This window comes from Stegodyphus dumicola, chromosome 2 (genome assembly GCF_044657685.1).
Source record: "Stegodyphus dumicola isolate Sdum_Otavi_A_Nest chromosome 2, ASM4465768v1".
Classification (NCBI taxonomy): domain Eukaryota; kingdom Metazoa; phylum Arthropoda; class Arachnida; order Araneae; family Eresidae; genus Stegodyphus; species Stegodyphus dumicola.
The window spans coordinates 179,250,563-179,275,514 of NC_140769.1; the positions used below are offsets into that span (position 1 = coordinate 179,250,563).

Consider the following 24,952-nt stretch of genomic DNA (forward strand, 5'->3'; position numbering starts at 1 on the left):
AAGAACGTGATATTTAATAAATAAATGTAACGCAAAAAAATGTTAAAAAACGCTCCTTTTGAATGCAATTTCGTTGTATGTTAGTAATTATTCGATAAAGATTTGTGGTCTTTAGAATCCATAGGTATTTCAGATCCCATTGAAAATAATAGAAAGAATTTAGAACATTCTAGAGTTTTGGAAGAGTTTAAAAATAATGTGAAAATTCTTTCAGACGGTAGATATGAACTTTGTTTACCTTTTAAATCTGATGTGGCCGATTTGCCGACAAGTAAAGATTTAACTTGGAAGCGGCATAAAAGGATGTGCCAGCGAGCACAAGATAAAGCATTTTTAGAAGAATATACTACGATTTTCCGGGAATGGGAGAAATTGAATATAATTGAAAAGGTAACTGATAATGCTGAGACGGGACATTTTTTACCTCATCGGCCAGTAATTAAGGACAGTACCACTACAAAAATCAGACCTGTCTTTGACGCGTCAGCCCGAGAAAGTGGTAAATGCTCTTTGAATGACCTTTTGTATAAGGGTCCGAACTTACTAGAAATAATTCCAGATATACTTGATAGGTTTCGAATTCATCCAATAGGATTATCTTCAGATATTGAGAAAGCATTTCTGATGCTAAGTATAGCCCCTCAACATAGAGATTTCTTGCGGTTTTTTTATCCGTTCGAGATTGAACAGGTTGTTTACCGACATTGCAGAGTAGTATTTGGGTTAAAGTCGAGTCCATTTTTATTGGCAGCCTCAATTACACATTTATTAGGTAATGTACCATCTGAATTTGATGCTATAGCACAAAAACTGAAACATTCTTTTTACGTAGATAATTGTGTTTCTGGTGTTGCAAATATTGAGGAGCAGGAAGATTTTATTGTAAATGCAAAAGATATTTTGTCACGGGGTTGCTTTCACTTAAGAAACTGGGAGAGTAATGTAAAATGTAAGTATGTTTCTAATAGTACTGGTGTCACGAAAGTATTGGGAATTTTGTGGGATCTTGATAAGGACACTCTTAAGTGTAATTTAAACTTTAATCTTGTAAGTGAAGATCAGAATTTTACTAGGAGAATCATTTTAGCTACAGTTCACAAAATATATGATCCAATAGGTCTGTTGAGTCCTGCAATCTTACCACCTAAGCTTTTACTGCAGGAAACGTGGAATTTAAATATAAAGTGGGATACTCCTTTACCAGATAGTATTCAAATGTCTTTTAAAAGATGGTTTAGAGAAATAGATGCATTAAGAGATATCGAAATCTCACGTTATGTTGAAATAAATGATTCCACTGAGATGCATGTTTTCGTAGACGCGTGCAAAGAGGCATATGCCACCTGTATTTTTTTTAGAACGAGAACCTCTCAAGGGGTAAAAATTTACTTTGTTAGAGCAAAAACCAGAGTTGCACCTTTGAAGAAAGTAACGATCCCTAGGTTAGAGTTAATGGCTTGTTGCATTGGTGCCAGGTTGGCATATTCAGTGAAGCAGGCTTTAAATGCCCATGAGATTAAAATAATATTTTGGAGCGACTCTAGGGTAGCTTTATACTGGTTAAAAGAACGTGGTGATTGGACAGTTTTTGTCTCGAACAGAGTAAAAGGAAATAAATAATCTGTTTCCTAATAATGAATGGCGACATGTGCCAGGGAAAATGAATCCCGCTGATCTGATTTCGCGAGGGTGTTCCCCTAAGAAATTGTTAGAATCCTGCTGGTGGAAAGGCCCGGCATGGTTGTTGCAAGCAAGAGACAACTGGCCTGACACCGAAATATTGATAACAGAAACACCCGAAATAACACTTGAAAGGAGAAAGGTTAGGTTATGTAATATTAATTTGTCGGAAGAGAGAGTCCCGTGGTATGCCATTAAATTCTCAAATTTCCATTCAATAGTTAGAATGGTTGCATGGATATTGAGATTTATCAGTAATGTAAGATCGCGTCATGATACTAGACAAGGGGGAGAACTTCTAACGCAGGAGATTGAAAATGCTGAAATTCTGCTTATTCGTAATGTGCAAGCTCAATTTTTTCCTAGTGAAACCTCTATTCGGAACTTGTGTGTTTTCAAAGATGTGAACGGAATTATCAGAGTTAAAACTCGAATTACTGAACGCATAGATAAGCCTTTCTTCATTTCACCTATTCTTCTTCCTGATAAATGTATCTTTACTCAAAGACTGATTGAATATTTTCACTGAGAAAACTGTCATGCTGGAACCCAGATATTACTAAGCATATTGCGTGAAAAGTACTGGATTACAAGAGGAAGAAGAGCGATACGTAGTGTTCTGAAGGACTGTATTAAATGTCGACGATACAAAACTAAATCTCTCATCACTGAACCAGTTTCCTTACCTGCTGATAGAGTGGAAAATGCTGCAGCTTTCGAAGTAGTTGGTATTGACTTAGCAGGTCCCCTATTTGTAAAACGTGGGGACAAAGTATGGATGGTTCTCTACACGTGTGCTCTTTATAGAGCAATTCATTTAGAGTTAATAACATCGCTTTCTACTGATGCTTTTCTGTTATCATTTAGACGTTTTGTTGCTAGAAGAGAAAGACCTAGAGTGGTTTATACAAACAACGGTACAAACTTTAGGGGAGCTTATAATAATTTTTTAGAAATTGATTGGAGTAAAATAACTCGACAAACAGAAATACAGAAGATCGAATGGAAATTCATCCCCCCCCACTGCTGCCTGGTGGGGCGGATGGTGGGAAAGACTTGTTCGAGTAGTCAAAGAACTCCTTAGGAGAACATTGGGCAGAGCTGTTCTTACCTATGAAGAACTGAAAACAGTTATGTGCGAATGTGAAAGGGTAGTAAATTCGCGACCCTTGACATATTTGTCCGAAGAGACAGAAGACTTAGTTTCACTTACACCTGCCATGTTTTTGACCGATAGATCTAATTTAGATGTAACTGATATAGACACAGTAGACACCAATCATCTCAGGAAAAGAATCAGATTTCGTGCAAAATTAATGGAAGATCTCCGAGTACGTTTTCGAAAGGAATACTTAGGACTACTTATTCAGAAACGACAGCAAAATTCACACTTTCCAAATATTCGAGTGAATGACGTTGTGTTGATAGGAGATGATATCAAAAAGAGATTGAATTGGCCTTTAGCCAGGGTTACGGAACTGATTCCAGGAAAGGACGGTAAAGTGAGAACAGTTAGATTAAGAACGCAAACTAACAATTTAGTACGTCCGATACAACGAGTGTTTCCCCTAGAAATCCAAGATGATGATTTGTCAGGTTCATGTCATCCAAGTGATCCTCAAAAACATCAATCTGCTGTAAAGTCTTCAGATTCTCATCGTAGGGACGACATGAGTACCTCTCATCATTCAGAAATTTCTGGGTCACCCTGATCTCCGGACCCCACTGATGTTTCCGATGTATGTGACAGTTCTAAGACTATAAAGACACGAGCTGGTGGAACTGTTAAGATGCCACTTAGACTGAACTTGATAGACTTGAATGTTTTGAGTAGCTATCCAGCAACTCAAAGGGGGGAGGATGTTGGGAATGGCATCACTAAGCCAACGAATCAAAAGCCAGATAGAGACTGACGTCATGGGACGCCAGAGAAAACGAAGAGTTCCGGTTTAGTTAGTTAAGAACGATGTTTGCATGATGTTGTTAGATATTGTAGCTAGATAAATATTTTTTATTCTTTTAACTTGTCTTTATGTGTAAATAAATCTTTTTGCTTAAGTTTAAATGGAGTACTCCATTTATGACAAGATAGCTGTTAATTCATCGGGTAGATGACTTATGAATCCCTTCTGAGCTAGCCATTGTTCGAACGTAACGCCTTACGTAACATAACAGCCCCTTTGGATGTAATCTAAAATCTGAAACCTTTCAGATTTTTTTTTATTATTATTTTAAATAACTTTGAATGTAAAATGTGAATCATAAGGTTATTTCACCAAATACGTTATATAAAACGCGCTTCATTTGAAATTTGATCGGTGATATCTCTTACACTAAAAATTGTGTTAAAGGTGCCGGAGCGTCCATAGCAGATTTCATCGAACCCTTGTTATGCTACGCTAGGTTAGGTTATTTGAATATGACAAAGCACACTAGGGCTATCACCTTAAGAGAAGGAATGCCTTTCCCGAGGACTTTTTAAACAAAACTGGCTCTTATTCTCAGTACGTATGGATAAAATCACGAAAACCAAACAACAAGAAAATTTGGCATGAAATATCCCATTTGGTTCGAAATTGGCGATATGCCATAGACGGAGCGAGAACATTCCAGAATAAATTCTTATGGTTTTTCGGGGAATGTGCTTGAAGGCAGGTCGAAAGCTATATACACCCTTGCCTGTACGCGGAACAAGTATCTTTAGTTCATTAGTAGAGTCTCGAGGTCGGAGGTTAGCTCGAGAGCGATCGACCGTGTCGGCAACTGTACTTTGGTGCCTTGCCTCGAAGCTGTCACTACTGTTCTGGCCTAAAGGCTGTGTTGCGGTGCAGATTGATATAGCGTGTTTATCGTGGGTTTTCGACGACTTTCAGAGTGCCTTCGGAACTGTCCTGTGTAATACTGGCGAGTAAATTGTATTTTGATTGTTCCTCAAGTGTTGTCATCAATCACTCCTAATCCATGAACCCGTAGAACGCAATAATAGAATTCTCGCCGATAGCAATCATCAACGGCGTCATTTTCCTTCAAATGACTTAGAAGAACCTAATCTCTAAAACAGTAGATGGTCGTCTTAGGGAACGCTTATCGTATAAGTGATATACAGGTACGCCATTGAACAAAATAAAGGCGGAATAAGTCTTAGGTTATTCGGAATTTTTTGTTTGTCTCGTCTAATTTGCGAAAGTAAAATCATGTCTGTTTTGTTTATTACTTCTTGTATTTTTTCATAGATTTAATTAAAATTTTTTTACTAGAAACTGAATCAGTCGCAATCAAAATATTTTTAAAGAATGACTTAACGAAACGAAATATTTTTAACTAATGAAGCAGAATTCATTTCGAAAAGTATTTAAAGAATTAATGCGTTATTTACAGAAAATTCTTATAAAGAGAAGCAGACAACGTAAAGTTTAATTTGTAATTTTAAAACTTCGAAAAATTTAGTTTCAAAGTTTAAAATATCAAGAACATATTTTTTTCTAATTTTAAAAGATAAAAATCATGAGACTGAAAATAAAATAGGCAGTCTAGTTTTGGCTTTCAGATTTTAGTTTAACAGTTGAAACAACAAACTAATCAGTTAACGTAGACAGATCTACTAGTTTATGGATTACACAATTAGATGTTAAAGATACAGAATATGAAATCTTATATTTCAAATCAGCTGTTCCAATAGCAAAGAAAACAATAGAAATAATTTTTGTGATACTATTTCATCGTGCATAAATACTACACTTTAAAGAAAAGATTTTATTACTTAATTATATTCAAGACATAGCTGTGCATTATTTTCACTGCACCGCTTGCGTACAAGACTTGCAACAAATATTTTCCTCAAATGGTACAGTTTTATATTTTCCCGGGAGTGGTAATACGCGAATTGAGAATAATGAACTTAAAAATATATTTAGTTAAGTAAGGTCATATTAAATATATGATAATATATTTCAGTTATATTCAGTTTCTCCCAAATATAGAAGATAAATAGAAGTAAATAGCAATAAAATCATACCATGGAAGCTGCCGTTCAACCAAAAAGTATTTTCTTAATAATTAAAAAAAAATTAATTTTATTTCTGATTCATTAAAATTTTTAAATGTCTTTCTCTGTCACACATTAAAGAATATCACATAGCTTGGAAAACAAATTAAAGATCAAATTACGCTTCGGTTGGCAATACCCTGTTAGTAACTGTTTTGGCAAAAAATTAGGATTGATGTCAGACGCATCGGAGAAATAAAAAATTATTTTGCTTAAGAAAGATATATCTGATGTCATAGAACCATTAAATAGAAATAGAAATTAAACGATATAAAAAGAATAATAGTATTTATAAGAGAAAAAATTGCATTTATTTTAACGCATTTTGAGTCTTTAGTTATGAAAAAAAAAGGACTGATTTTGGTGATTTAGTCAATATAGCTATATTTAGCGAAATATCCTGAAGTAAGTTTTTTTTTTTTTTCTACAACACTTTTTTAACGCATTTAGAAGTATCGAAAATGCTGTTCTATTTGTCTTGTAATAGCAGACGAGCTTATGTATAAACGGAACATACAAATATCTGTCTTCCTCTTGTTATGTTAACACATTGTGGATTGCATGTAAAGACTTATAAGAACAATAATAGTAGTCAATGTAAGGAATTTCATTTTGTACATTACGTAATTTATATGAAACAAGAATGTATACGAAACTGCCTTTCATGCTATGACAAAATACCTAATATTTGGTATCTGGTTGTATACTGGGATTAGATTTTTTTGCTGTTTCAGAAATACAGCTGGCAATGGTCTTCCGTCTCCTGAGGATATCAACATGGAGGGAAAGAAACCGCTCATAGTGATTGCCTTCATTTATCAAAAGAATGTAGGCAATCTATAGGCCATCTTGCAACGCCCATGGTTTTCTGGCCAGAGCGCAAAAATTGCATACTCATGATGGTGAAAAGTCCAAGCCGTTAAGAAAACTCGTATTCGTGTGAGTGCTTACCCATTCCGTTAGGTATATGTGCTGGTCCATGCAATCACTGCATTCTACCACTCATTGATACCCAATATTTGTTCTGCCACGCCCATTGGAGGGCTTTGCGCGTGGGAATCCGAAAGTATGTTATTTCATCGATCACTTGAAAGCAAAGGCGGGTCTCCCGCAAACGGATGAAAGAAAAACTGCTTCTTCAACTCCTTTTTATTTGTTTGCTTTTTCTCACGGCGATTCGTTTTGCTGAAACGTGTGGGAGAGGTCTGCTTCTTTTGTCTTCTTTCTGAGTTTCAACCACTCTCACTTGATCACTCCATTGTTGCATGCTCGTTAATTGTTGGGTAAGCCAGTGATGATTTCCGAAGCTTTTCACAGCTCAACGCACATGACTGATGGCTTTCACATACACTGCCAATTCCCGTGTGTAAAGCTATTTTCAAGCGAAATCCGAAAACATTTTAAAAGGAAAGCAAATACTGTTGCAAATGTGTTTCGATTTCATTCCCCTTTTGTATAATACTCATGAATTGTCTCCGTGGCTGCTGCGCTAAGTAGTATTTAAAATACTAAAACTCTGGTAGATATAAGAGACACACGTTATTTTCAAAAATAAAGCAAAATTCGTTCTTAGAATAATTTTGAATTTAAACAGACGCTTCAAGCAGCAGTTTTGATTGGAGGTTTTTTTCATCATAAACCAAAAATCTGATTTTGTAAAAACTAGGAGAAATATAAATTGGAAATTCGAAGAGCAATATGTAAAATATCGTAAGAATAGTTCCGCAAATGCTCTAAAATTATTAATTGGGTTATATTTTAAATTAAATGTATTTTAAATTTGATACATTAAATGTATTATTATTCCAAAAGCGGCAATTTGCCCAGAAGGCTATTAAATTCGATTTAGCATTTTGCGTTGGTTCACTATAAATGGAGTTTCACTTTTCGAATTGTTGCCACCAAATATTAGAGCCATGCATTATATTTAAAGAAAGTAAACAATCAAGAATCTGCATGAATGTATGCAAGTTCCTCGCACTGTGGAACAACAACGGTACCTTGAGACATCAAATTCTGAATAACGTAGTCCTGCACTCGAATTTGGGCATCTGGAAGCCCAAATTTGGAATCTGTTTTTATTATCTATTTTATATTTTTTCAACTCATTCACTAATATTCAGACTCAACGATTTCAAAGCCAGCAATGGCAACACTGTACGTGAATAAACATTTTTATCTCCAGCGCGAGACTGTCTATCGAAAATTCTAAAGATATGCTGTTTTTAAATATTTTATAATATTGCTGCTCAGTTGAATTTTATGTGGTTTGAGTGAACATGAACATGATATTTAATAAATAAAGGTAACACACAAAACGTTAAAAAAACGCCCCTTTGAGCGTAATATTAAATCTGAAAGCTTTAAATTTTTTAAAATGAAATTAATATTTAAATTATTAAGATCCGTATTTCTTGCTTTTAATTCTTTAGGTTTGTTAAGTCATGCAGTCAGAATATTAAAAATAAATTAAAAAGTGGTGTTTATAACTTGTTGAACGGGAACACTCTGTAATTTTAAGTCACCAGGCCAATTGGAAGATAAATTAGATATATTATGTCGTGTGCAATGGCAATATATGCCAGTTTAGCGTTCATTATAAATATTGACTGCAAAAGTAATGTAAAAAAACTTAGAAAATATAAAGACTTTTCTGACACCAAAACGTAAATTTTTAGAAGTTAAATTGAAAAAAATAAATAAATAAAATTGATAAACCAATATTTAGAAAAACTGCGTAAGAGATGTTGTTTAGTTTATTATTTATTTATACATTTTTGTACCAATGGCATGAATAAACTGAACAAGTTTTTCTAACATCGCGGATTAAATTTGCTATAAAATTATGAAATTGAGTTCTGCTGTTTGCACTCTAAGACCCGCATACTGCATTTCATGGAACTGAATGTATGAACTAAAAATGCCGAATAAAGTCCACATTTTACCTTATGGAAATAATCAGAACTTTTAATGTAGCGAACACAGAAGAAATGAATTAGAATTATTAAAAATTAAATGACATAATCATTTAGTCATATTTCTATTATGAATAAAAGTTGAAACACATTTTCTTCCCAGTTGCAAGACTATATTTATTATTTGAAGTCAGTTATTATTCATTACTGAATTCTTCTGTCTTTTCCCTTTGTCTCACCGGTTAATATTTCCTTGTACAAATAGATTTGTTATACATGCATTGTAATTAATAAATTGCAGAGATACGGAAATATACAAAAGTATGTAATTCTCGGTGCAATAATTCTTCCTAATTTATCGTTGTTTGTTTTTACGTTTTTGTTGTTTATGTTGTCTGCTCTCAGAAGTTTATGTCTTAAAAAAGAAAGTTCAAGTCGTTCTTGATGAATAACCTTATTTACATAAGTAAATAAAATCATAGTTTCAGAGTTCGGGGTAGAGAAAATGATGGTAATTAGGTTCCTTTACATTGGTATTAAGTTTTGAGGAAGAAAGCATACATATATATTAGTGATTTTTCTTTTAATTTTACTTTCATTTAATTTCATTTATAGTATTTTAAACAAGTTACAGGTCATGTTTCTTCATTTTAAGCACTAGTTTTCAGCCTTTATTGCTCTATCCCTCCTTCTTACATATCAAAATGTCATCCTCCCGAATGGATTTCTTTTCCTTTCTTTTCAATTTCTTTTTTTTTTTTTTTTTTAATTTAAATGAAACATTTTAAGCAATAAGTAAAGCTGAAAAATGAAAAAGACATTTATTTTGTATATATTTTTAGATGCTTTTATTTCATTTTTTTTTTTTTTTTGTATTTTTATTTAATTTATTCTTATTATTTTTTTATTTTTTCTTATTTTAAATATTGTACAAAGTATACTATTTTCCACTTCCTTTTAGGAAGTAATTATAATTGTAAAAAGTTTCGGGTATCATAGTTCAACGAAAATACACATTTTGACCGATATTGAATACAATTTAACGATGTTTTTGCATGACATCTGTGCCTTAAGAACAGAATAAAGGAATCTTTTTCATAAAACGGTTTGCGAAAAGGATTTAAAATGAATTCAGAAGAGATTTTTTCGTAACTTCTGTACGTACGTATGTATATATCTCGCTATCTAACATAATTCAAAAACGAGTAGCGTTAAAACTTTGAAATTTTGAATATAGGAATACTATAGTATGTAGTTGTGCACCTCCCTTGTTGGTTGCAATTGGTCGTACAAAAAATAAGCAACGATTTTTGTGGAAAAGAGATATCAGTTGATTTCAGTGTTGTGGCACTCTTGTCGAAGTGGCATTGAAATTGATGGAATTCCTCTTCTATTATGTTCGTTTTTCTTTAAATTTCTTTCATTTTCTTTTATTATGTTTGAAAAGTTTTGGTTTTAAAATTTTTTAAATTCCTTATTGCGTTTATAGGATTATTTGAAATTTATTAATTATGAATTTCAGTTTTTGGTCTTTGTGAAAAATTAGTTCTAAATTTCTTACTTTATGTCTTTACTACATATATATATTCTTATACGTTGGTAACTTGTGCATTTTTTTTTTTTTGCTTTAAAAATGATTGAATTATGTTGTTTTTATCTTCCAGTTAAGGTTTTTATGCCTTTAGTTAATCTGCATGCAATATTTGTAGAATTATCAACATTTCAAAAGTTTTTTAAGTGCAGTTAAGCCTAATTTTTTTACCATTGCCGCCATATTTGCTTACATTTGAAACTTAGCAGAGTTGTGAATTAAGTCAGCTTCTGCACCTTCAGCGTCTTTTTGCCACGTGGAACCAAAAGTAAACTTTCAGTTTTGTGCACCGAAAATCTGCCTTCTTGCGCGCTGGCCGAATTGTTTGTTTCTGCTTAGAAACTCTAATTGAAATGTAAAACTTGTTTTTTTTAATTGTTTTAACTGTATTTAGTGTTTTATAGTTTTCTATATTTTTCAATTTTTGATAAAGATAGTTTGAGGTTTTATGTATTTATGCCTTGCCGCGAAGTGGGAACTGAATTAATTGCATTTGAATTATACCTCTAATGAAATTTGAAGAAACAAGTTTAAATGAAATGCTGCGAAAAATGCGTATAATTTAATATTCCATGCAAGGAAGTCATGCGGTGCATACATCACATTTTTGATTTTTGAAATTAATTTCTTATCATCGCGTCGAGGAATGTTTTCACGTTTCTGAATTAATTTAAGATTTAAATTCAGATGTTTTATAAACTTGATTAGCAAATTTATAATTGGAATAAAGACTTTGTTCGGAAATCCGAAAACGACGAAATGCTATCCTTGTGAATTGTTGATGATTGTATGGAGGAATTGCAATTCCCCTTGAAAAGTAGGGATCTTTCTGTAAAATCAACAATGATTTTAATTGTTTTAACTGTTTAAATTTACTTTTATTTATTTAGCATTTATAAATCACTAATTGAAAATTTTGATTTCCACAATAGTACACTTTTACTGCCGGAATTTTCTCTAACATTTCGTAGGAGATCATCTAATCATCAATATATTCTCATTTTTAATGTGTAAATTATTATTATGTTTAATATAGAAAGAAACGTCTGCATTTAAATGATGCCGCAATTTAAACGTTTTTAATTTTTTTTTTTTTTTTTTTTTTTTGGCTTCAACTAGTCTGTAACTGTTTTTTGCCGTGAGCATTTTGTTTACAGTTTGAGTCACCAGTCTGAGATAGAATAATTATTCTCTTCTAAAGTCGTCAAATGTCCTTTCTTGTACCATTTGCGTACCATCGTCGTTCTGCGTTCTTTAAAGAAATCTGCTTAATTTCGAAAATTCTAATAAAAACCACCTGTCTGTTGTCAGTAAGATTCGGGAATCAAACATAAGTCGGGGGGAGGAGGCCGCCATGCGTCAATAACTGTCTCTGCTGCCTTGCGTCCAATATCCGTCGTCTTCCCTTGAGGAGTGTTTGTTTTTTGTTCTGTTCAGTCGATTGCGAGAATATTGACAACAAATATTGCTTGTTCCTTTTTCTTACCTAGAACGAGGAACACGACTGAAAGATATGGCGAACATTAATATTCCTTCCATATTTATTTCCGGTCATAAATATAAACAATAACAAATACTCATTGGATTAGTCTTACGTAAATACGATTTTTTGTCATAGGTATAACAAAAATCGGATATTATTAAAAATATTATTTAAAATCATCCATAGAAGTTTATTAAGTGTAAGTGACTGTTGAATCGGGATAATTCTTAAGCCGAGATACATAATAAAATGACGTTAAACAATGCCTTTCACCAACCTTACTAATACCTATATAAATACGATAGAGTTATTAAAAAAAACTGATCTTCACAAATTTAGTAACTTAATTTCAAATCCCAAAACAAAAAAAAAAAGGGGGGGGGAAGAAAATCCGAAAGGTTTCAGATTTTAAATTACGTCCAAAGGGGTGTTTATTTAACAATTTTGTGTGTTACCTCTATTTATTAAATATCATGTTCTTCGCACTTAAACCATAAAATTCAGTTAACAGCAATGTCACAAAATAATTTTAAATTGAGCATATCTTTAGAACTTCTGATACACAGTCTCATGTGCTGGAGATAAAAATGTGTTCTCTGTACAACGTTGCCATTTCTCGCTTTGAAATACTTTAGTTTGTTAATCAAAAATTCGTTAAAAGTTTACAAAATATGAAATCTATAATTAAAAAAAAAAATCCCAAATTTCAAATCTGGGCTTCCAAATGCCCATATTCGCAGTAGGATTACATCATTCAAAATTGGATAGCTCTAGGCACCGTTGTTTTATCACAGTACGAGAAATATACATACATTTATGCAGATTCTTCATTATTTAATTTCTTCAAATATAATTCAGGGCGATAATATTTGGTGGCAACAGCTTGAAAAGTGAAATGAACATTCAAAGTGATTCGACGCAAAATCTCAAAATAGAATTAATAGTCCCTCAGAGACAAAGCCCCTTTGGATTAAAAATCATACTACTGCATCTATGATGCTTTCTTTTAATAAATTTTTGCCAATTTTGCCATCAATTTTAGGCTATTATTATGCCAGGTCAGGAATGAGTATACGGGACAGCAGGAGTTTACCACATAGGGTTATATTCGTGATGCTACTGGCCCAGTCAGGCATGCTACAGAAGCTTCGTGCAAGATTTCCAAAACGTTTTCATGCAGTTGTTATTTAGAAAGATGTGTAAGTTAATATACAGACTATTTCGTAACAACTAATGCTTAGAAATATTTTCAGCTTGTTGCGAAAGGTATCTGGCAATACTGTTCATTTTGTGATGAAAACTTGGGATATTTATATCTTCGAAATTCGAATGCATCTGTAGTTGGTCTAACGCTTTGACATGACCGTGTTAATGGGCATGGGAAGTAGTGTTCTAGAGATCCTCTTTCGCCGCAACGCAGTTGTTTGAGGATGAGAGATTTCTTTTATAGTTATTAAGTGGAGAAAAAGTCCATGTCTAGATTATGAATTGATTTAAACGGGGATTAGTGAGATATCTTTTCCCGTTTATTATGTTGATTAGTTCGTGCGTTCCCCCGCCTTGGGGAACATAGTTCCATTTATTCTGCTAAATCTGGTTTATTTTCTTCTGTTCTTCTTTTTTTAGGTATGACTTAGGCCATTTTAAATTCATATCTTCCGAATCAGTAGCAGAGGAGTCGACGTCTTTATTTCCTTCATTCCTTGTATGCACTTTCACCCAACCAAGCAAAATTTTAATTTAGCTATTTTCTCGGAGGAGATGAAAGATTTCTTGTGCTATTGGAGAAAGGTATTTGAAATTCGCTATTGCATGTAGCGAAGAAAGAAATTCTGATTTAATTATGAGCCGACTGCGTTTATTATTAACTGAACTGTCTATTGCCCTTTTAATTGCTAAACTGTTCGCTTGAAAAGCTGCATTTTCTGGGTACAGGCTTCACTTCCAGGTATTTTTAGATTTTCGGCTTTATGAAAAATACAGGCTGATGCCACTTTTTCATCTATTTCTGATTCGTTAAACGCTATTGGGTAGGTACTGATATTTATTTATTATGTATTGTTGTTTCGTAAATTTTGATGTTAGAATGATTTGTACGGTTTCGAGAATATGATAGAGACTGGTAATTCAAAGTTGGAATATGGAGAGTTGGGAATTTAAAGTTTTACGGATCGTGTGATGTAGCCGTTCCTCAATAGGCACTAATGCAGGCTAGCTTTAAAAGGATTTATTAACAGAGCACACAGGAACGGTTACAAACAAAAGAAATATACATAAAAATGAAACATATACCAAATGGAACATCAAACATTTGAATAACATAGTAAACTATCATCATGGCGGCTGGAGGTCGACTGACGTTTTTTCATATCGCCACGAGATGGCATTTAAATAAAATAGTTCGGTTACAGTTCATGAGTTCATGGCGTTGAATAAAATAGTTCAATTACACTTAAATAGGTCTGTTACATCCGTAAGTTCCGTATAAGGAATCCGCCCGTATGTTACATCCGCCCGTATAAGGAAGCTTGATTCATAAGTTGTAATGTTTTGGTTTTAAATGATTCTAGATCCGATAGAAGGTATTTCGAGAAGTACGATCAGTGAAGCATTAAAGATTAGTGCGGAATATTGTTTTTAGCCCAGAAGGGCTATTAATTTCGTTTTGACATTTTGCGTTGGTTCACTATAAACGGCGAATCACTTTTTAAATTGTTGCCACCAAATATTAGAGCCGTGTATTATATTCAAAAAATTAAATAATGAAGAATCTGCATAAATGTATGTATGGTGCTTGGTGCTTTCACCCATCACGTTATTGCATAGCTCATTGGTTTCGGGAGCTGTTAAATGACATGCCAGTCATTCTTTTGAAGCCACTAGAAATTGCTCTCTCTGTTACTTGAATGCACCTTCCCTATCTTTTGGTTAGCGTCAACATTTAGCTATTAATGTTCGCAACTGCTTAAGGGGAAACTGCACACAGTGGGTAAAACCGCTCAAAAATTCCTAAGAGAGAAGTAATCGCTTCACTTAAGGTTATTGTGAACTCTGGAGAATTCTATCTGCCATAGGGGAATGAGATCCGTTCCTACAAAAATTCGTATGTACGGCCGTTTCAGATACCTGAGAGAAACATAACGTCTACCGATGCGAAAGAGTTAAAGATAAGAATTGAGAGATCCGCGCTTTAACAGTATCCTTGCGGACGTCTTCTTGTATGACGCTTTTATATTATTCGGTTATTATGCGTGATTATATTTCTCATGTTGAATAGATAATTTTGTATAATAATAAAGATGTTTCTTCAGATGTTTATCTGTCTGAGATTTGGAAGTACGGTAAGCCATTAGACAGAATCAGATGCCTTTTTAAGTCAGAATAAAGCGGAATGAAGATTATGTGATTTATTGAATTAGATTGGGTTCTAGAACGATTTGGCAACATTATTATGACGTATTTTATTTCTTTTAAATGTCTCAAATTATTTTGCTGAAATGTAATAATATATTATTTCATTTGGCTCATGGATTGGACTCTGATAATTTGACTTGGATTCAAATCCCTACGAATGTGTTGGCTGCATGGGAGGTTTCATGATTTTCCTCACATGTGACATGAATACAGGCCAGTTTTTTCCTCATATTTTACTTAACTTTCTAGTGTAATATTACTTCATCGTACATGAAGCATTTCTTAATAGTAACTAATAATTATCTTGATTTTAAAAATTTGTGTGAAAATAGTTATACATTTTTTTTTTTTTTCTCTTTACCCATATGACGCCATATTACCCATATACTTCGCAGTTATTCCGAAATGTTGCTAAACGGCTTAAGTTCAAGATACTGGTAACTAGTGCTTCGAATTCTGTGTTTGGTGGCATGTAGTCTTTGTAGTTTTTCCTATATGTAAATTGAGTAGGGGTGAAACACAGAAGTGCATTCTCAAAAGCATCGCACACACTTCTTAGATAACCCTTTCGTTCTCTACCATAACTAGGTAATTAATTAGCTGTTACTAATTAATTTATCATGAATAATTAATTTGATATGATAAATACAGTCATGAATTTTTTCTTTAATTTCTACCTTTATTATGCACCTTATGCTTTGCAAAATTTTTATTATTTCTATATTGAAACGTTATACTAAAAATGACGAAAATATATTTTTCATTGAGAATATAGGAAATCAAAATTAAAGAAATTAGAAATAAGCCGTAGATAAATTTTATTTTTTGTAATTCTGGTATTAATGTAATGCACACATAACAAAGGTATTCATCAATATCAGTGCCACATGTTTTATGCTCGAAACAGACAAATAGGTGCAAAGGAAAAGTTGTAGAGACTTGTAAAGTTGTAAAGGTTATTTCGAAACAGGAGAGATGAAAAATGAGCAGCGCCCTCGCCGGGAATCGAACCACGGAACTCTCGAATATGCGTCGAGCGTGCTGACCACTACACCACGAAGGCATGCTAAGAAGGCGGGAGAAATACCTTATAAAGTTAGCATTTATTACGGTTCTAAAGCGGTAATAATTAATGCAAATAACGATAACAGCTAATCACTATAGTGGAGGGAATAGCGCCAAAAGTACTGTAGTAAAAAAGGAACACATTTTGCAGATATAATTTAAAAATATAGATCATAAAGGTCTCAAGCCTTCGAAGTTTGATATTGAAAATACGCGGCATATGATTTCAAAACTCACAGTAAAACTGCAAATTTGTTCACTGAGCAAAAGTTCAAAATACTTTTACTGAGTAACTAGAAACCCACATTTTAGAATGAACTTATCAGATATCAAGTAAATAAGTAACTAACTAACCAGAACCAAGCTAATGTTTATGGCTTTCTGGCCGGGGGTAAACACGATTTCCAGAGTCTTCTCGTTATTTTTATTAGAATCGTCGAGCACATTTCAAATATGCTTTCAAGATTCTTAAAAAGATCTTCATTTATCATTACCTTTAGGTGATTTCAGATGGCGATATGGTCAGAATTATTTATTCTTCAAGGATTGTGTACAAAATTGTAGTCTTTATCAGTTCTGAAATTCTTGTAAAAAATAATAAAAGAATTACACACATTACACAAATAATTACACAAAATGAAAATAAAAGAAATTGCAGAAGAAACAAGTATACTAATATCTAATTATTAAGTATTGATTATTGTCAAAAATATCAATAATTATATGACATTTTTAAGTAGAAAATCCTGTAATTATTGATGATATTTTTGACAAAATGTAGTATTAATAATAATAATAATAAAGAATCATCGTATTTGAGACATTTTATTTCTTCTAAGAATTTTATGAACATTTTCTTTGGTATATTGAAACGGAAATAATTATAAGGTCCACAAAACATCATGACTGCATTAATTTTTAAATGGGAGCTACGCTTAAACGATCTTACGTGACCGAATTGTAAAACACAATCTCGCCGTTGTGTTATCGCTCTGTTCAATAATGTTTTCTACAGTGTATTTAAATTATCATGAAATGGGAGAGAAACAGAAAGGGATGACATGGCATACAGTGGGTGACTGGAGAAATGCTCACAGGAAAAAAAGTCCACCGGAAAAATGCTCGCAGAATAATGCTCACAGGTATAAAAGCTCACAGAAAAAAAGCCCGCACGGAAATATGCCCACATAAAAAGAAATAAGCTCACATGGGAAAATGCTCACTTAAAAATATGCTCGCATGGAAAAAAGCTCACATGGAAAAATGCTCACATTAACCTTTTCAGGGGCGGTGATTAAAAGAATTAAAATTTTACATGTACTGTAATATTTTGTTCTACTCCCCTTGTACGACATTTTTCCCCCTTGTAACTACCAATAGTTAATTTTTATTTTTTTACTCTATTTTTGCATACTTTTGATGTGTATCTATAGAAATTGATACACTGCGCAATTCAAATGTAACATATTTACCTAAAAATTTAACTGTTGCTTTTTTTTATAGTGTACCTATCTAATGATTTGCTGATAATCGAATAATAGAACTTAATAGCAAATTACTAACACGATCAGTATCAACAGCTTTCAATTGCACAGTTGTTTCTTTTCTTCTGTTGATTAGAGCTTTTAATTTTTTTGTTTTTAGGTTTGGATGTACCTTTTCTTACTGTTCAGTCTGGTAACTCCTATAATCCGGCGTATTTTGAATCTGTCGCCACAGTTTTATGAATACGCCATCAATCGAGGTTTTTGATAAGGTTCCGATTTAGCTAGCATCACGTCCACATGTTTTCATTTTCCAGTCCTGTTAATGTCTTATATTTTGCCTTCAGGAATTCAACTAAAAGACCAAAGATAAAAGAAATGGTGTGAGTAATAAAAGTATAAATATAAAATATTCTTGAAAAATTAGACATAAGAAGGTATTTGAAAAGACAATGAGTGAGCATTAGGGGTCCGGATCTTCAACTATATGCAGACAAAGGAAAGGAATTTTTAAGGCTTCGAGATGAAAATAAAATTTAAAAAGGTTAAAGTTGCACATTCTTGCTTAGAAACATTAATGAACTTATTTTTTCTCGTTTTAAGCTTTATAATTACTTCGATATATATATATAGAGAGAGAAAGAGCAAAGAAAAGAAGGAAAAAAACTTTAAAATCAGTGAATTTTATAATTTATTCAAAAGAACTAAAAGGCAAAATCCAGCGCAATTGTTGCAAAAATAATCTTAATTTTTAATAAAATTATAGACAATATAATTTCTTAGGAAATTCAAAATGATATTTAGAATGAAACTGTGCACTATTGTGGTAAAAATAATTGGCAATTTAGAACAACTATTATCGTAATAATTAATTTTGAAGATTCCCACTTATCTGATCCTCACAGTATATTTATTTATAAATTCTAATTAATTATTACCAAAATAGTGCTCATTAGTTTTCTAAATTGCTAATTATTTTTTACCACAATAGTGCATTCTAAATTTCACTTCGAATTTTTTAAGAGATAATTTCCTTTATATTTTCTATAACTTTATTATATATAACTATTACATATATCAACTATTATATATATAAATATATATCTCTCTGTGTGTGTGTGTGCCATTTTATTTTGGAGGCACCTAATAGGCAGTTACCGTTATCTCCTATGAGAGGACAGAGGATTTACATCCATGCCTTCTCTAGGATTTAAAGACAGACCCTTCTGTATCGCAGTCTGCTCCCCTAACCTCTATACTGTCTGGGTGACATACACAATATATATATATATATTTATACAATATTTTATATGTATTGATACTACGTCAATATATATACACACGATATATTGCATCACTATATCAATATATTTCATATTCAATATATTATGTATATATATTGAACATACTGCATATATCCAATATATATATATATATATATATTGCCAAAAAAATCATTTACCATTGTCAAAGTCTTGACAGAGTCTCTTTAATAACCGCAGGTTACAAATACCTATCTTCCGAAGTAACTTTATAAATTCAGCTACAAATTTATTTGATTTTTAATTGAATTTTAATATTCTGTAAAGATTTTTGGCTAGGCTTAGCGATAATACAATGCTCCACCATTTGAGTTCAAAGCTAATAGTCATAGTATAACAGCTGGTGGTAAGTAAGTAATATTGTATATACTGCATCCATATAGACAAAAAGTAAGAAATTTAGAACCAATAAAATTCAAAACCAGTAAAATACAATATTTCGTATAAATATGTAAAAAATTAACCAATAGTCACTAAACCAGAAGAATTATAGGTATGGGAAATACAAAAATTACAAAAAAACGTATAGGAAGAAGAATGCAATCAAAGTTTGATTCAAGGTTATCAAGAGGAGATAGATCAGATTCATTTGAACCCCACCCCCAGGAAAACCACTGAGTTTCTGTTCATGAAAAATTAGCTTATGAACCATTCTAAATTTAATTATAACAATTCTCCCGAAATTTTGCGCTTCTCCTCGTCGCAGATTAAGACCGTAAATGAAATAAAAGTATACAGAAATAATTCCATCTGTAATAAAATTCCTATACTCAGTAAAGTAAAAAAAATTTAGACACTTTTTACTGAATTTAAAACTTAAAATAAAACGTAGAAATACGAAATGTACATAAAAATTTAACAGAGTACGTTGAAATCAGAATTTACAAAGAGCGAACAAAGACTAAAAGACAAAAATTCAAGAGTAGATGCCTAATGTTGCCAGTTTGGCTTATATATATATGACATGATATGAGTGATTTGGAATTTGGCTGTGGCGTAATAGATGCGTAGTGAAGAAACTTTACAAGTCAGATATGGCCGGCTTCAAGATAATTTTATTATTGAGGAAAGCAATCCTGGATTCATAATATTTGGTTCGTATAGGGAGGGGCGTCATAAGCGCCCTACATTTTTGTTAGCTCAGCATATATTAAGTGATCAAAGAAGGTAGCCGCAACACGTCTATCCAGGAGGAAAGCTTAAGCGAAAGTGACGTAATAATTCAGAGGAAGAAGGGAAGGAGTCAAAAGTTTCAGTTCGAGTTAAAAAAGTTTTGGTTTATAGTTATTTGATTGGGCAAGAGGTATCTGCATTAAGCGTTGCATAGGATCCAATGATTAATTTGAACGACGCAGTTTAGACTTATAGGGCTATTTTTAAGATAGAGAGAGGAAGTCCCCAAATTAAATAAAAAGAGGTTATAGCCAAATTAAATATTAATAGTTTGCTTTCATATTTTTTATCTTATATATATATAAATAGCAAAATAGAGCAGAACGATTTTTTTCTTGAAGATGTGGCTCTTTTATCGTATTCAAGCCAAATAAATGCACAACTGTAGCGATTTTTTTTTTCTACAAGCGCCAATGTGAAGCCCAATTTTGCTCGAATTTAAATATGAAGTTGTCGTACTTTGCATGTATCTATTACTTTTATCTCTTTCAGTGAGCACTAATTTAGCCAATGTAAATCAATTCGGATGGCACATTTAAATCACAATTTAACCAAGTATTTTAAGAATTATGGATGTTAGTCACAACTTAAAAAAAAAGCCATTGCTGTCTTTTTCTTATATGTGGCATTCTCTTGATTTGCGTAACTTTAAATAAATTATCTGTAATTTAGATACTTAAAAACATATTAAAAACAAGTCTCATCTATTTTTTTCTTAGTTTTTATTCTCATCTGTTTTATAAGCTTACAGTAATAGCAAAGAAATAAATTAAACTTTCGTCTTTAATTTAAATGTTAGACCTTTAAGATATGCTTCTTTATATTAATCACCCAAAATTTTTGTCATAAAGAAGTCATATTTAAAACGGTACATAATTGAACTTTTCGAAATGTATAATACGTGAATGTAAATGCAGTGCTTTTCTTTTATCTCCAAGAGAAGTTACTTAAAACTTAATCCATCTTGAAAGTAGCTTTCGACCATTTTGAAGATCTCCATTTCAAAGTAATTGTACTTTTCATGTTTACCAAAACGAGCCGCCAATCATACCGAATATGATACTTTTCATTACCGCAAAAGGATTTTTTAAAGCCTTTAATACTCTAGAAAATGGCACTCCAAACCGCTGGGGCATTTTCTGTATAGTGCCTCGGAAATTTCGCAGCTGCTTAAACGAGTTCTACGCGAGAACAACACTGCTTCATTAAATCGGATTACAAACTCATTCGAAGGAACTGCTTTGTTCTCCATTTGGTAAATGCGACTGCTATTTGTTTGAAAGTTCTCTTTTATGCTCGGGAATTTATTATTAGGCATGTCTTCCGCGAAAAACCGAATTTACAGTCGCTTCTCAGCAAGTAGCAGAACGGTAACACCTCATCCCAAAGCATCCGGAAAACTGTTTCGTATTAAAATACTCGAGTCGACCGTAACCGTGACTATTTTCCGCAGGTTGCACATGGTTGCCTCGACCATTTTAAAAACCATTTGGAGAAAGGCCAAGCTCTGCGCTTTTGATGATGGCAAGAATAATCACCGCCTTTCTCCCCCCTACACATATACATGCAGCACCCATACACATACCGTACTTGCTTGCTGACGAAATTTAAGCCTTGATAATCTACCATAATTTCGCTGCATTTAACCGGTTTGATTATCATAATAAGTAATAGAACACAGCGAGAGAGGCTTGCTGAGATTCGGCTGACGAATGGTCGCCATTTGCACATACGGAATTGAAATATTTCATAATAGGCGGCGCTGATGATTTTGAGTAATGCCGCCAGATTTAAGCCGCATCGGCCTTTTCGGCGTTGTGGGTGTTGATTAAAACTTAATTGAAAACATTGCCATCATTTTTGCTGTGGACGGGAGAGGAATTTCTGGCGGCGGCAATTTGTCTGAAATGAAACAGCAGCGCTGGCGTAATCGTTCGACAAGCTGTTTCCCGAACGAGAAATATTTGTAGAATTCGTTATTAAGCATGTAACTTTAAAACTGATATTGATAATTTGTTGCGGCGTTCTTTGAATTCTTCCAGGCGCTGATTATTCGCTAATAGGTGGTGATTGTGCTGATCGTAGCTCATTCAAATTGAATGCAGCGCTAAAGAGGAAAGCTGAAGATGGTACAATTTGGGAAGAAAATGGTAAATTTGTGTTAAGAGATTTAAAGTGCGCATTTACTATGAAGAGCACAATTTTGCTGAACGCAGAAGTGTGGGCTAAATTTAAACCCAACAGAACTAAGCACGCGCACACACACACGTGCAAAATTAGTTTTAATATATAACTGTACTCCTTACTATTATCTTTTTCGTGTTTCAGATTCATTCTTTGTGGTAGTTTTAATTTTGCCTGATAATTTTACGCTGCTGCACGAAAACGTCATATATATATATATATGTAATAATAAAATAAATAAAATGAATAAATTTGTCAATTTTTTTAAAGCAGCAAATACTTATTGTTTCAAATTAATACGTTTACAATAAAGCAATATAAGAAAATGAATCAAAAGAATTCGAAAATTGAAGCGATGTTTTGCATGTCTCTTCAGGGAGTTGGTGCCACAAGATACCGTCGTTTACTGCTTTAAACAAGCGCTCTTACATTTTTTGACAGAGTATATGAAGTATAGTTTGGTTATAGTATATGAAGATATGTGCATTATTTAAATTATTTACATTTGTGCAAGCAGTGCATTTGATGCTTTATAAGAGACTGAATTACGTTGTTCTTTCCAGTTAAGGTTTCTATGCTTTTAGTTAATCTGCATGCAATAGCTGTGGAATTATCAACAATTTAAAAGTTTAAGTGGGGCTAAGCTTAGCGAGGACGCCATTTGTTCACATATGAAGAATAGTGAATTAAGTCAGTTTGTACACCAGTTTCAGTGTCTTTTTGACGAATGGGATCAAAAGCAAACTTTCACTTTTGTGCACCGAACAATCTGTCTTTCTGTCCGCTAGCTGAATGGCTTGTTTTTGCGTATAAACTGTAATTTTAATTGTAAAAATTGCTTTTAAAACTCTTTTTAGCTTTTATCTAAAAAGTTTTAAAAGAAAAACTTTTTTTCTTTTAAAACGTTTTTTGGTGTTTCATGTTTTTCTGCATTTTATAATTTTTCGCAAAGACGTTTTGTGTTTTTATGTATTTTTGCCTTGCCGAAGTGAGAAATGAATTCATTGAATCAGAAATACATCTCTAATGAAATTGGAGGAAATAAGTTTACATGAAGTACAGCAAAAAAATGGGCTTAATTTTATATGCCGTACTGGAAAGGAAGTCGTGTGGAAGGAATATAAAAGGAAGTATGTGATGTCCACATAGGACTTTTTTCAAGTGTTTTGGTTATAGTTTTCAAAACACTTTTTTTTTTAGATTATGGATATTTCCACTCTATAATATTTTTTCCTTGATAAAATTAAATCTCGAGAACCTTCCGCTATAAGACAAAAACAGAAATAACAATTCCTCTATAAAAGTAAACCGGAAGAACAAAATCAGTACGGTTTTTTTAGTGTACTCGCCATAACAGCTCGAGAGAATTACGATGTTTCACAGAGTTTTACTTCAAAGCAGAAATAAATTTTTTCTTTCTCTCCATTTGTCAAAATGGCTTTCCACACCAAAGGAAGAAGTCATTTTGATGTTGATTTGAACACAGTAAGAAGCAACATCGAAAACTCGGCGTGATGTTCATTTTCAAAGTGTCATAGCATAGTCTGAGAATTCCACCCTCGAATCAATTTAAACGAGTGTTTTTGTGTGATATTTGTATGTACGGGCAGAATAAACGAATATTTTTCCAAAACGGATTATAAAATAGATTTAAAATGGATTTTTTTCGTGACGTCTGTATGTACGTACGTCTGTATGTATGACGCATAACTCAAAACAGATTAGCCGGAGAACTTTGAAATTTTGTGTCTGGGACTGATGTGCTATAACATCTAGTTGTGCATCTCTGTTTTACGTTATATATACCGGCTTGGTGAGTTCAGATTTTTATTCTTATATTTTTGTAAATTGTGCATTTTTTGATTTAAAAAATGATTGAACTATGTTATAGGTTTTTCCCTCTTTAGTTAATCTGAATGCAATAGTTTTAGAATTATCAACAATTTAAAAGTGGCGTTAGGCCTAACGGGGTTGTCATGTTTTTACATTTGAACATAGTTTACATTTAACTTGGTAGAATAATGAATTAAATCAGTTGGTGCACCAATTTCAGTTTATTTTTGCTCAATGGGACCAAAATTTAACTTTTAATTTCGTGCACCAAAATTTTTCTTCTTGCCCTTTGGACAAACTGCCTGTTTTCCACTACAAAATTTAATTTTAATTATGAAAACTGTTTTATACTCTTTTTAACTGTATTTGGTGTTCTCAGTTTTTCATATTTCAGAATTTTTAATGAAGATGTTTTGAGTTTTCATGTATTTTTGCCTTGCCACGGAGTGAGAACTGAATTAATTGAATGAGAAATATATCTCTAATGTAATTCGAGGAAATAAATGTCAGTGAAATGCTAGAAAAAAATGTGTATAATTTAATAGGTCGGAAAAGGAAGCCATGTTGGGTCCACATCAGATTTTTTACTTCTATATTACTATTTAGCATTAATAAAATTGTAAATTATGGTTTTAATTCTGTGATATTGTTGCTTATCTCTGAGTAATAAATTATTAAAAATCCCCCCTTGTGGCTGCTTCTGATAAAGATCTAAATAGGATAAAAACATGCACGGAATGGTGTGTTAACTGGCTGCCTTTCA

The 24,952-nt window shown here is 32.7% G+C and overlaps 1 non-coding gene across 1 annotated transcript; it reads right to left on the reverse strand.

Moving 5' to 3' along the window:
* Nucleotides 1–16,118: 16,118 nt before the first annotated feature.
* Nucleotides 16,119–16,191, reverse strand: TRNAM-CAU (transfer RNA methionine (anticodon CAU)). Its single transcript has one exon. It is a non-coding gene; the product is annotated as a tRNA-Met (tRNA).
* Nucleotides 16,192–24,952: the final 8,761 nt, after the last annotated feature.